At 36.1% G+C, this 12253-nt stretch overlaps 1 protein-coding gene across 1 annotated transcript in view; it reads right to left on the bottom strand.

Moving 5' to 3' along the window:
• Positions 1-12253, bottom strand: part of LOC139479022 (GTP-binding protein Di-Ras2-like) — a 79679-nt gene that overhangs the window by 67250 nt on the left and 176 nt on the right. The gene's annotated exons all lie outside the window — the stretch shown is intronic.

A 12253-nucleotide genomic window follows, 5' to 3' on the forward strand; every position in this document is an offset into this window, starting at 1 on the left:
TCATGTCAACCAGACTTAAGGTAAATATGAATTTTTTGTTTTTCATCCAGGCCAGTCAACAATCAGGAGAGAACCAATAGCCTGTGTATGCAATGCCAATATGATTGCATTATGCAATTGTTCTGTGTGTATTCTGTGTAGTTGTGTGATCAATGTGTGAATCCATGTTTGGCTTGGTCTGTGTTATATGAAATAGGAGATCCAATTCTGACAGACAGATAATTTGGGGCAAGACTGACACCTGCATGAAACCCAACGGACCTGGATCTGGATTGGGGCTGGATCTGCCACCCACAAGACAGAGATTGATATTTTAACTGTTAATCAAATGCATGCACTTTTATGAATTTGACATAGGAAGTGATTTTGCCAAAATGAGGTCATTTTGTACAGATATAGACTTGACTTATGGGTAGAAAAGATTCCTGCCAGGCTTCATGGAACGCTTTTGTGTTTTTGGTAATATTCACTGTGCATGGCGCCAAGGGTATTGCCGGCTCTTTGTGTCGATGTGATTTGTGAATGAGGTGTGTATAGCAACTATATGTAAATCATAGCTAAATGTCCCAGTGGGAATAGGATGATGCGCTGCCTGTATGTTTCAGTCTATGATCTTAGATAAGTGATTGCAGACGTGCTTTCTTTGAATATTTGTGAGGCGACACTATTTTGTATTTTTCAACTGACTGGAGATAAAAGCGAATCATATAATCACATAAAAAACCAAACTAGTTTAATTTTATTGTTCAACCAGTCTCGCTTTGGCTTAGTAATATAAAGAAATAAAAATCAAACAAAAACATTATTTTGACTAAAAATATTTGGATTAATAATGTTCGGAAAATAATGGATGAAATGTATTACATATTGTCCCTGGCCCAAACAAACACCTTATTTATACAAATAATTACTTTTGGTGAAGTCATTATGCGAAACAAGGGCCCTGGGACCCCAACCCTGAGGTGGTATGACATGACAAAGTCCATAATCGACGTCAGTGTCACATGAACTGACCAAAGCTTTATGGGCCAACTTTCTATATTTTGTGTCAGCATTCAAATTCATTGTTTCGTCATGTGATATGGATTATAACCAATGAAAATCATCCATGTCAAAACCAAAAACTTCCTCAAAGGCTCCCAAATTGAACTTTGGCTGGGAAAAATGATCTTCAGACATTTTGGCTTGTCTTGAAAAATAGTACCATTTATTTATTCATATGCAGTTACAAGGCTTATGTGTATTAATCCAATTTGTGGGAATGGAATGATAATCGATGAGGTAGACTGACCAATCAGCTTGCGGAACACACTAACAGTTGGTTTACAATATGGATTAACCAATTCAAATAAACTTTTCTTAAAGAGATTTAGCATATGATACGATAGATACGATAGATTTGTCAATTCATGGTGTTGGTGATGTAGTCACTAAATAATTTTGCACATGTTATAAATAATGATACATGCATTTTCATTCTTTTTTTCTGATTTTTGTTTTTGTTGGAAAAAAGGATCGTTAGATCCATCATGCAACAAAGAAAAGGATAATGGCCAGCGGGGGAATATGTTTCACGGTCTGTAGCCCATTTTATCTGTGTTGTAATCAGTGTTATATGTGTGAGACTGAATCATTGTCTCTGTTCAATTAGTCTTATCACAGACTACCGGATTGATTTGCATCATTTATTTCCGGGTATTTTTTTGTATGAACAACTTGAATCAAACTTTTGGGACTGTCAGTTAGCCGTGCCAAGTATCAATTTAATAAACGGTAAGTGATTGAAAAGAAAAAACCCACGAAGATCAGTTTTTTAAAGGGGAAAGCAAGCACAGGATTGGTTTTATTAAAAGAGGAATGCAAACAAAAGATAAGCTTTATGAAGAGGACAAATCACACAAAGGATTGGTTTTATAAAAGGGGAAGCAAGTAGTAGATTAGTTTTATGAAAAGTAGAAATCAAGGAAAGGATTGGTTTTATTAGAAGAGAACGCAAAGAAAGGATGAGTTTCATTATAGCTTGGTCATAACAAAATGGACAAGTGTGTTCGAAGTGTTGACATCAACTATGGAATAAATTGGGACACAATAATAAAAAACTTACAAGTAAGCATGTTATAATGACTATTATTGTCATTATTATTATTATTATTATTATTATTATTATTATTATTATTATTATTATTATTATTATTATTATCATCATTATTATAGTGAAATCATATTGCCCCCCCAAAAGATTGACTTAAAACATAACAACGTGATTCTTGCCAACAGATCATCTACATCTGAATTGTATCTCTTCATGCTGGGTTTTTTAAATATTTACTCATATGTATTCTGATACACAACAGATCACTGCATACTGCAATGTAAGCAGTTTAGGCATGACCCTCATCTCAGCACTAAGCAAGATCCATTGCAGATGCACCTAGTGACATTCCGAAAGCTTCGAAATGGACAAGAGCTTAACCTGGTAAAGGTCAACCATGTCCCAGAGGAGTTGCAAAAGGTTAACAAGGTATGAGAGATGAAGAAAAGGAAAAAGTTCACAAGTGACTCAAAAGGTTGGCAAGAAATTATGCGCATGGTTTATAAGGCCATAATGAATTAATTATTAAACTTTTACTAGGTACTTTCATGTGCGTGCGTGCATGCGTGCATGTCTGCAAGTCTATAATATTTGGCAAGTCTACATAACTATACTTTCTGAAAATGGAGAGAGTCTGGGCTCCTTTTTATTATATTTTATTAAGATAAATTTAATGACTGTTTTTGTCTGTAAAATATGTTTATTTCAGAGACTAGATGTTAGTCTTCCCAACCCACTTCACTAATAAATACCCCCATTTCGCGTGATGTTTTGTGATGTTTTGTGATGTTTTATCTCCAAGTACTTAAGTTAAAGACAATTGGTACGTGCGTTTAATTATTTATATTCAAATCGGACAATTAATTTATTGCAGGCTCAACAGTACAAGCTGGTGTCAGATAATGACATGTTTGTGTTTTCTTTTTACCATCTAAAAATGGCAAGATGTTAAAATGAAAATATCTTTGAAAATTAGATACAATGTACTCCAGGTCAAAATATGCAAAGACTGGGAATATATTTCCAATAATTTTCAATTATGTTCAATTAAATGGTAAGGATGATCATTCTGGCATGTTCCTATGTATTGAAGTCAATAAACGGAGGATATCATACCTAAGTATCTTTGGTAGGATGCCAATGTCATTGTGTTGTCATAAGTATCTAAACCATTAACACATTCAAGTTGTATGAATTCTATAATTGAATGTAAAATTCTGGATAGACTCTGGTAACACAATAACAGAATGAATGCAAGGCTTGACCAGTCTAGTGTTACCAGTAACATAGTCTATAACTTGCTTAGACACAAATACAATAAGTAGCTTCATGTAAGCCAATTAGATTTCCATCTGGTAAAATTCAGTTGTCAGTTTGCCATGTGTAAAATTGGCATACCATACCCAAGTCAATACCTTGTCTATCAGGGGCTATCTGAACCTAACTGCGAAGGATGTATATATTACATACTTAACAGTTTGCATGTAGTAAGTACAATACTTGCAATGCTTACAGGCTGCATTTGAACCAAATATGCAACCCTGGCAGCGTATTTTTGCAGGCATCAAAGTAACCAGGCATTCTCTTTTGAAATAGACAAAATTGGACACCACACTAGCATCAAGTATCTCCAGCTCTCCAACAGCCAACCATGCAGACATGTTGTCACCTTTAGGAGATAATGAACCTTTCTGTGTCACAGTTAAGAGGTGGGCAGTAGAGTTCAAGAAGGGAAGAGAGAGCCTCAAAGCTGCATCTTCCCCAGGCAAGGGCATTACCCCGGTATCTGACCATAAAAGTCCAGTTTCCACCCTTGCCGAACTAGGCTGGAATTATGCAGTTATATTTCGGCTGGACTAGCAAGTCTGTGCATAGTCCAATCAAAATCGAGTAACAAAATCAACATCCCGTTGTAAACGGCCGTGCTGATTTCGGATCGATTGCAGGTTTTGCAAAGCATTTGTACTCGGCGTCAACAGATATTTTCCAAATCTTTTCATGTGTTTAATCAAGGTGCATAGGTGATTTGATGCACTTTGCGAAGTAAGACCCGTTTTATCACTCTGTAGATTTTGATTATCAATCAGATCGTCTTGACTGGGCGCCGCCATTTTGTTTGAAGCAAATGCAAGTGATATGAGAGGTGGTATCTGATTGGTCCATAGGGGGGACATAGAAGGGACATATCACATAATAGCCACTGGTGGCGCTACGATCGACCCCAGAAATTCCCAGATGATCCAAGATCAGGCAGGACTTTTAACAGCCACGACTAAGAAAAATGTTGATAAAATAGATGATATGATTATGGATGATCAACAAGTCACCATAAATCACATAGCCAACACTGAAGGCATCTCACAAGAGAGAGTTAAAAACTCAGCACTTTCAGCACTCTGGGTTCTAGGGCTTTTGAGGGGCACGGGTGGCCCAGTCGTCTAAGGTGCCGCAATTCGCTGTGCAGAGTTGCGTCCCTTGGGCACGCCAGAAACCTATGATTGTGGGTTCGAATCCCGATTCGTCCCGATTATGTTTCTATGTTTGTCAGCACCATACCTGTGCTTGTGGGTTTCACTTCGGGCTTTCCTCCCACATTAAGCTAACATGACGCGATAAAACTGGAATACTGTTAAAAGCGGCGTTAAACCCACCTCACTCACTCACTCACTCACACTAAGGCTTTTGATGCCTGATCAGAAAGAAACCTTCCAGATTCATCATGTCTTGTGAGAATTTAGGTTGTTTTGAAGTAGACTCAGATGATTTGTGGAGCGATTTGTAATCATGGATGAGTCATGGGTTCACCACAATCAGACTAAACAACAGTCAAAGCCGTAGAAACATCTAATATCTGCTCTACAGAAGATGGCAAGGTGATGGCTTGTTTTCTGGGATTCCAAGGAATCCTACTGGTGGACTACCCCCTGAAAGGTCAGACCATTAATGGCCAATATTACGCTAATTTGCTTAGGCAACTGCTTGAGAAATATCAAGGCTGAACAACGTGGAAAATCACTAAAAGTATGTTGTTGCACTAGGACAGAGCACCTGTGACCTAGTCTGTTGTTGCCACGGCTGCAGCGTATGACTTTGGCTTTGAACTTCGTATTCACCAGATTTGGCACTGTTTGATTTCAACCTCTTCCCCAACTTGAAGATGGCAAGCATTATGCATATAATGATGACTTCATGTCTTCTGTGGAGGTCTTTTTACACCACCAAGAGGAAGCCTTCTACATCAGTGTGATCCGGGTACTCCAACATCATTGGAAAGAGGTGTGTGGACCTTAGAGGGGATTAATCAGACTCGGAACTCTTCCCCCCCAACCACCACCACCATACATAGGGGAAGTTTTTCCGAGTTGACCATGTGTGTTTGTTTATTTGTTTGTTGTTTAAGACTGCAGTCAGCATTATTCAAGCTATATGAAGGCAGGCTAGACCAGACAAACCAGTGATTAATCTTATGAGATATGGTCCATACTGTGAGGGTATGATGACACAAGCAATCAATCAAGTCACTTAGCCCGATCACCTGATCTATTTGGTCACCTCTTACAGCCAACATAAATTGCTGGCGACCTATTCTGAGCCAGAATATGCATCTGCACTGTGCCCTATAGGAATCCCTGAGCTTCACACATCACAATTACACGGATCATCCTTTGGTTTGTTGGTAGCATGTTTTACACGACTCATTCAAATCCTATGTTTTTTTAACTGCAAACTGCTAAAATGGGTTCCCTAGAGGCGAGATGAGGTGAAATAAGGTTGAACTTCTTGTTCAAGATTGTAGCACTTATATGGTGTGCGTGCGTGCGGGCCTAATGCTGATTTTATGGTGCTAGCACACTGAGATACCATGCCAGAGTTTAACATTAATACCACACTCAGACACAGTATACTGACTCTGAGCAAACCAGTCCTTGTTTCAGCCTCTTAATGCTGAGCACCAGGCAGGGTAACAATAAATTCCATCTTTTACTATCTTTTGGTATGAACAGATAATCGAACTCATGACCTTCTGCTCTTCAGGCAGATGCTCTACCACTAGACCACAGAGATGGTCATATAAAGGAAAGAGCTGAGCGGCCACGAGACCCTAGAAGTTCAAATAACAGCCCCAAATGGAAATTAACATATAAAAGTGTCATCTTAAAACTCTTAATTGATTTTTGTGAACATGTTTAAGTATTTATATATTTCCATGCTAAATGTGAAACTTAATGTGAAATTATCAAATAGTTAAACCTTGAATCTTTTTGCAATTATGTCTTTTGTCAAAATGGTTTAGAGGAAGTGTTTCACCTATTAATAATGAAAATATAATTTTATTTATATACATTACAAGAAAGTATAAATTGATGTCAGACATTTGAGACTCAAAATTAGCAGACAGCTGAAGCCGGTTCAATTTCATCTCTCATATTGAATTATAACAAATTAGAAAATCTGCACGTCTGGCACAAGGAGAGACAGACATGTTCATCAAGAGCATGAAAGTAGGACTTCTCAGTGCATAGGAAACGTTTTATCAATTTTATTTCCTGTGTTAATCCATAAAGCAGTCAGTAAGGATGGATCAGTTGCTAGAAGCTTCGTCTCACAAGCTTTCTTCATTTATCAAGAAGTACCTCTCGATTGCAATCTTGCAGCGGCCATCTTTAAATGTGTGTCTGACACCGTGTGAGATTGGTTTCTTCATGTAGGTCAATATCGGCCAATCATTAGGGTCTCATCATGTTTCACTGTTGATTAGTTGTACTGGAGGTAGTATTGTGGGCTTGTTGTTAATATCATTAGGAAAGTAGGATTTTGCTGTCAGTGGTATTGATGTGTGAGTAGGTGTGAAATAAGATAAGAAAGGCAGTGTTACTGATCAAATAAATTTGAAATATTTAATTTCCAAGTTTGTAAATTTAGCAAAATATCATTTGGAAAATGATATTAAACCTGTTTGATATTAATATGTATTCAATGATATTTGCCTTCTGGAATGTATTCCTAAAGCATATAATCAGTTACCATGTTATGTTTTTAAAGAAAAGAAATTTTTTTTATGTTCAGCAAGAACTATGTAATTATTTATCCTTTATAAACTGCAGGAACCAGAATGAGTTACGATTTATTCTTATTTGTAACAAATAACATTCATTTTTCTGATTGTAGACTTATGATATTTTTGAAATGATACAATGATTTCTTAATCATTCAAATTTTCAATAATCTTTGATCATTTTCAACTAAAGTTATTTTTCATTATCAGAGGCTGGACAAGACTATTTTTGGATAGTTTGTCCTTACATTCATATGTGCAATTCAAAATTAAAAAGTTTTTATTATTTAGAGAATTGAAAGGCCACTTACCCCAAATTAGTATTTATCTTTGAATATACCCTGTCCACTTGACGTTGCAAATTACTTGAATAACAACAAACAGTTTCATGGAAAGTATGATTAGAAAACTACTGAATCAATTACTGAGAGCCAATAATGAAATTGTATAAAATTCCATCATATAGGGACATTTGGGATTTGAATATGTGAGCATAGCAATGAAATAGGTCTCGGGAACTGTCGCACAATAGCCACCTGTCTAGGGAATATGCAGGCAGTGTTCCTATCAATGTTATTCCGCTGGTTTGTATTCCATCAGATTCCATGGGATTGCATATGTTTGATTGCATTCTCAGTGCTGGTCCAATTATCTAGGATGCAATACTGCATCATGAATTATTGCTTCTATGGTGACTTGTCACATGATGCAAAATGTACATTAATGATTTTCTTCCAAGATTTCAAGGAAGAACATTGAACAGGTTTCAGTGATTGAGTATGTAAGTTTGGTTTAATGCAACTTTGAACATAAGTTCAGTTATGTCACAACATCGTAACTTGATTTGAAAGGATATTCCAAATGTGATGCAGATTTTAGATGTTAAACACTTTGGTTATTCCACAAGCACAGGTATGGTGCTGAACCTAGGAATATAACTTGACCAAACCAAAATTTAAATGCATGACCATAGGTTCCTGGCATGTTTAAGGGACACGACTCTGTACAGCAAGCTGCAGCACCTTAGAGGACTGGGGCACCATGCCCCCACTTATACTATGGCACTTATTTGATATATTTTGAGATTATTCAAGATGAGTTTAACTTTGATACCTCTCCTGAATTCAAGTAAATTACTACAAATTGCCATCAATAGCAGCAATATAAACAGGCAAATGGTTTCCAGTAAATTGGGCAATTTGGGATCAATTTTCCCAACTTTTATGGAAATATTTTCCTCCTGTTTTGATGATGATTGATGCAGCTGTCATCTTTATGTTACACATTCTACTGAGTAGGCAGATTTCACAAGGAGAGGATTTCTTCAGTGACAACTAACAATCTTGACACAAGAATCACCTTGGTCGCAATTAAATATTTCGATGGATGGATTGTTATTAAAGATCTATTCCACTTCATATTTATAAAATTAGCTTCAGAATACTTATTTATCATTATAAGAAAGCTCTGTTATTAATGTAAACTTAGATTTTCATTTTTAAAACAGGTTGGAAAGAGCTTATTACAGTGCAGCACTTTGAAAGTTTAAGTGTCAGTGACTGAGTTGGGTTGGTATTCCAGTTATATCAGCACATATCAGCTTAATGTGGGAGGAAAGCCTGAAGTGATGCAGGCCTCAGACCTCCACCACTTAGGTGAAACCCACGAGCATGGGTATGGTGCTGACAAACCTAGAAACATAATGGGAACCTTAATTCAAGCCCACAGTCAGAAAGTTAAGGCATATTAGTCGTAACAAATTTATTTTGAGTCATTCACACTTGTCTGTGAACACAAATTTTATGATTTTTACCAATCTTGTATTCATAATTACCCTAATTTCCTACAGACAAAGTATCAGTTTCAGACAATGTGTCGGTACATCTTGTTCTGCACTTGTGCTCCAGACAACAGAAATGGTAACAGAAACTATAATAATTTTTAAACTAAACTTAGATAGTCAAAGTACACTGAATTACAATCTAAATAAGTTATATAATGATCCTAGTTGAAAATGTGGGAACTCCAGAGAAAGTTCTTTTCATATGTTCATTCAATGTAATTTGTATGATAAACTTAAGTGTTTTTTTAACAACTTGTACACCATAGTAGGTAGTAATAATGTTCTCATTGGTATTAAGGTGATTTTATACGGCAATACAGATCTCATTATCAAGACAAATATTGGCATATTTAAAGCAGTGCAGATTTGCATAAATATTAGGTTTTTTATTTATATTCCTCTTTCCTATTGCATGTTGTTCTTTGATTTTAAACTTTTTGTTCATTTGTTGTAAATACTTTCAGAGAAGGTCAATATTTGTTCATACCGACACTCATACAAATATATCCAATGCAGCCCATGCGTAGATTACTGCAGTTCCAGGGTCTGTTCAAATCTGGTGAATTCACAGGGGAGAAATTAGTCTCTGGCTCCTGTATATTATATTTTTTATGATAATTTTAACCACCTGTATTTTTCTGTAAAATATTTATATTTCAGAGACTACCAGTAGATGTTAGTCTAAGAGGATCTACTAAGTTGTGATATATTGTGCCCAATCCATTTCATCACTGAATAAAATATGTTTAACAGCAGCACATTGTTTGGTAACATCTGAATATATTTGAAACAATGTTTTTAATACAAATTAAAACCAACAAAACAAGGGTCCTCCACAAAATAATACTTAAACACTATCACTTTCTTTAGAATCCAACCTAAATGGCATTTTACATGAATTTGATTTGAGGTTGATAAACTGCTCCTCTTAACTCAAAAACTTTGTACTGCTTATGCAATTGGAAGAGGAACCGTTTTTTGTTACGCCTTTCAGAACTTTGATCGTAAGTGTTACAGTTTCATTTAGTTTAGGGTTGGATGACATAACTTGAATAATTCATTGTTTTCTTCAGTGAGACATGATCAGTCATTGCAGTTCTCACAACATGATTATGATTATTGCAATATGTTGGCAGAATATCAATTATTGTTTGAGAACGTGAAGGAGGAGAGGTCAAATATTTCCCATCACACCCATCTCTACTCATACTCATTCTCAGTGAATTATGCAAATTAACATCATGAAGTCCTTTGGGATATATGTTTTCACTTCCCCAATTGACACCTCAACAAAGAAGGTACAGAACAAAGGAAATGCAAACGATATATTTGAGAATCAAGAATCATGTTTGTGCTTTTACTTATGTCATTAAAGAATGATGTTCTTTTATGTTCAAATGTGAGAAAGGCTTCCTGACAACCTCTGAAATGAACCTTTTGCAAACTTTTGGCATTACCTAGCATACAGTATTTAAGTGTATGCAAGTGCTTAACTCTTATACCTATTCACATGAACACATCTTATAACAGTTTTAAAATTGTACCTCATTTCTAAAATTATGCAGGTCTGTTGCGTGCGTGCGTGCGTGCATGCGTGTGTGCATACTTGTACTTGTACTTGTGTGTGTATGCAAGCGCCAGGCAGAATATCAACAAGTACCATGTTTAAACATCTTTTGGTATGACACGGCTTGGGTTCGAACCCCTGACCTTCCGCTCTCTGGGCAGATGCTGTATCCACTAGACCATGGATGCAGTCCAAAATTACCAAGGCAATCTCTTAGTGCAAATATGGTGCATGATTGATTTTTTACACAAGTCAAAATAATGACATCACCATCAAGAAAGATGGTTTTTATATTCTTTGAATCATTATATACTGGCTCATGAGGTGCATATATGAACAAGCTTCGATGATTGTGTGCTGTACTCTTTCAAGAACTCGAGAGACTTAGTGTTGGCTGACGTGAAGTAAGTGGGGCCTATTGTGATGTTTCTAACACCATCTCACGACTGTTTAACATCGCTCTCCCACCAAGACTTCGCCTGCAGTCAGTGCTGTATGTTTTATTGATGAAGCGGCATGTTTAATGGCAAATCCTTTGTTACACCGATATGGAACATATCGTTTGCTGTCAGCTATCATTGTGGTAGTATTGACGGGGTAGATACTAACAAATAGGGTTTTAGAATTGTCCTGTAACAAGGAGAAAATCAATTTTTGAAATGTTAGATGTCTGTAAAAGTCAATGTTTATAAAATGTATTTTTGTGTCTTGGTTGCCATCTATTGGCACTGTGCAGATTTGATGTAAGCTGTAGTTGTGCATATCCATGCACTCCATGTTGGGTGAATCAATTTTAACATGAAATATACAAAATAAAAAAAACAATGGGATATTTTGATAATGGAGATTTCTTATTATTTAAAAAAAATATATCAATAATTGTAGATGACACATAATGGGAAATATTCTTGTTTCTTGAGATTAAAAAAATAAAAATCTTAAACATGAATAAGATTCTATGTAATAACATAAAGACATGGAAATTTACTTGATTGTATTCAAGTTTGATTTAAGATCCTTGCATATCATTCTTAGTTATTGTGAACAGTTTGTTAACTGTAATAAAGTGATCATGGTATTCTGTTATGCATGCTGAGGGAGGTATTTTCAGATATATGGGGTATAATATTAAACCAAACTGTACCAGCAAACATCGGTTGAACTGTGCATGGTTTTAAGAAAGTGAACATTGACTTTCAAATTTTCAAATTATAAAAATAATCTATGAAATATTATCTGTTTTAGATATGGCATTATGTATGCAGATATTGATGAAAGTAATGACATCAAATCACGCTGGAAGGTTGGAACAAATTGGATAGTTATTGTGCCAGATGACATTGGGAGTGACCCCCATAGTGCATTTGGTCAAGGTTACATAAAGCCATCATTTCCTGCAAATGTAGGCCAAATTGTTGCACATCCTGTGCATTCCTTCAAATAATTTTGGTTTGATAATAATCACATATTGTCATGAAATATTTATTGAATTATTGACAGGCCTGAGAGCAGACGTGTAATTTTACATTAGAGCATCGTGTCAAGGGATGCCATGCAGGGTTACAGGCAGAAGGGGCAACAGAATTCAGTATCACCAATATCCCTGCTCAGTACCTACACCAGTGGGCTTGCACGTGCTATGATAGTAAATCCCCACAACTAGTTCAATTGATCTGATTTGGGCTAGCTCCTGGA

Source organism: Haliotis cracherodii, unplaced genomic scaffold (assembly GCF_022045235.1).
Source record: "Haliotis cracherodii isolate W230 unplaced genomic scaffold, xgHalCrac1.p SCAF_4, whole genome shotgun sequence".
Lineage (NCBI taxonomy): Eukaryota > Metazoa > Mollusca > Gastropoda > Lepetellida > Haliotidae > Haliotis > Haliotis cracherodii.